Source organism: Alligator sinensis, unplaced genomic scaffold (genome assembly GCF_000455745.1).
Source record: "Alligator sinensis unplaced genomic scaffold, ASM45574v1 scaffold610_1, whole genome shotgun sequence".
Lineage (NCBI taxonomy): Eukaryota > Metazoa > Chordata > Crocodylia > Alligatoridae > Alligator > Alligator sinensis.
In genome coordinates, this window is record NW_005842348.1 from 1341124 (window position 1) to 1343909 (window position 2786).

Consider the following 2786-nt stretch of genomic DNA (forward strand, 5'->3'; position numbering starts at 1 on the left):
TTTTCATGACAGCCACGGTAAAAAGGAATGGAAATCCTGAAATGCTCAGTAGCTTTCAGTCAACAGAAGCCAGCACCGCAGAAGACTGGAGCATGAGCAGGAAGCATCATGCTAGCCTGTAAAGCTGCCCAGGGCAGTTTCGGACATGTGCAGGCTTGCTAGTATGGTCACTGATGAGGAACCCTGCATGTTGAACCTTTGTGGAGGGGGGAGAACAACAATAACGGAGACTGGTCCAAGTTTTAAATTTCTGATGAATTTAAGAGCCTCATTCTGTGATAAAATCCTGACTAGCACTGTCTTGGGGAGGCTTGGATATCAAGAAGGCACAGAGGCTTCCTGCTAAGTATTTCAATGTGAAAAAGCCCAGTAATGCTAAAGAGGACTTTAATCAGCAGGGGGCCAGCTGACAATGCATGAATGGATGGACTGGTGGTGGTAGGGAAAAGGCATGGATGGACAGCACTATGGGAACTGCATGAATGGATGGCACTAAGTCGTATGCCGTGCACTACTAGGCACAGAACACTGACAACTCTTAAATCATTTCTACTAGTTGATGATGAGCAAAGGATGCCTCTTGGAACTGCTCTTCATTGCTACTTGTTTCTAAGAAGGTCCTACACCGCATATACAGAATTCTACTTACTGCAGCTCTTTTCGATTTTACTCTGTCTCCCTCCCCCCTCCAGTGTGACATTTTTATTTAATAAAATACAAGCATGCTTGATGATCCATCTTACAGCTTCAGTTAGAGAGCTCTATCAGCCCACCCTAAAGGTAGCTAAGGTTTGTGTCAGTCACAATCAACACTGTCCATGTCTCCCTTTTGAGCTGGGAGGATAACAAAACCTTCCAATTCTCAATAAAAATCAATACGCTCTGTGTGGTATCATCCCTTCATCTTTCCAGGCGAAACGCAAATAACGCACTGCATGGACAAGTGGCACTTTTTATCCAAAATACCCTCCCAATCCTTATTATTAAGGTATTGTCTCTGTTTGTTACTCTGCTGCGGAGAGAGAACTCTCCTGGATGTCTTGGCCAACGGCAAGAGTTCAGGAGTTATACACCTCTTTCTTTTCAATACATCATAGAATTTAAAGCCAGAAAGGAGCATCAAATCCTCTCATCTTGTTTTCTGCACATCTGACAAAATGCAGAAATTACTGCATTTTGTCAAGTTTCCCCTGTACAGGCAGTCCTCGACTTACAATGTTTCAAGTTACAACATTTCACACTTACAACATTTATAAACTGACAACCTGTTTCAACTTTCTGACGCCAGTTTCGACTTTACAACAAGTGATCCGACACAACGCCACGCCAGCGAATAAGTTTGCTGCATCGCCTAACTCCCTGGAGAACATCTGTCCAAACTTACTTGGACACTTTCTTTAAGAAAGCAGACAAGACTCCAGAAAAACCTGCAGCCAAGACTCTTGAGAAGACTCTGGCTAAGAACCCTTCAAAAAGTCCAACCAAGAGCCCTTCAACAAGTCCAGCAAAGTCACCTCAAAGAAGTCCTTCCAACTCAATACGATTGCTATTTACAACATAAATATATTAATGTAGCTATGTGACTCATCTATAATAGATTGAGTACAAAATTCTGGGTTATTTTTTAGTGAAAATAGGGTATTGGGCCTTGGTTCAGGAACAGTCCCCCATTTATAATGTTGTTTCCTATGGGAAAATCAGTTCTGAGTTACAATGTTTAGACTTAAGATGCGGTCTTCAAGAACCAATTGTGTTGTAAGTCTGAGGACTGCCTGTATTGAGACTGATAATTTGTGTCCAACTAAGGCAGATAGTCTTGATTTGAAGATATCAAGAGATGGAGAATCTACCACCTCCCTTGGGAGTATGTTCAAACTGTTACTCACCTTCATTGTGTAAAAAAGTGTTCAATTTCTAATTTGAAATTGTCAGGCTTCAGCTTCCAGCCACTAGTACTTGTATAGCCATTAAGTGCTAGATGAATGAACCCTTTAGTACCTGTTATTTTCTCCTCATTAAGGTACTCATGCCTTGTAATTTGGACACTGCTCCTGTGTGTCAGCATCACACAAATGTAATGTTATACCTGCCCTGCCTCAGCTATTCTGAGAAGAACCTATTCAAAGGTCAAGCGATTAGAAGATCTTCAGTAATCCACAGTTACATTCTGAGGTTCTGATAATCTCTTATTCTGTATATTCTCCATAAACATGAAGGGTTTTTGCTTGTGACTATGCCATGTTGTCTTAGTGGCATTTTCCTCAAGCCCATCACTTTTGTGCGTCAGTCTGAAGACTGCAAACCAAAACTAGCTATATGTGTGGCTATTTGGTCCCAGTGTTGTTATGACTTCTTATAGCACTGCTACAACATTTCGCAGGTTAATTGTTTTACTGCTTTTCCCAATGAACTGATGCCCTCTGGCTGCAGAAAAACTGGCAGGATTTGGTTCAGGCTCAAGGTCACTGTTTCCTTCTCCCTGTCTGTTAATAACTGGCTCAATGTATCAATATTTGACTAAGTCGGAGACAACCCAAATGCAGGTAAAGCAGTGAACGGGAAGAAGTTGTCTCTGGAGTCACAGCTCTAAGTGTATGTGTCTACTGGAGTCATTTCTGAAAAGGAACACAGAATGATTCCTTCTAGGCTGGGGCCTTGAGCTCTGATCAAGCCTTTCTGGTGCTGTCATGTCTGAAGTGCAATTTCCCTTGCAGCATAATCATATAATCAGACAGCCATCCATGAGGTGAACTGGGTTTGTGAATAAAAAACAGAAATCTCTTTCC

The 2786-nt window shown here is 41.9% G+C and overlaps 1 protein-coding gene across 9 annotated transcripts in view; it reads right to left on the reverse strand.

Annotated features, from left to right (window-relative positions):
* ZNF618 (zinc finger protein 618) overlaps positions 1-2786 on the reverse strand; it is a 127318-nt gene that overhangs the window by 21456 nt on the left and 103076 nt on the right. The gene's annotated exons all lie outside the window — the stretch shown is intronic.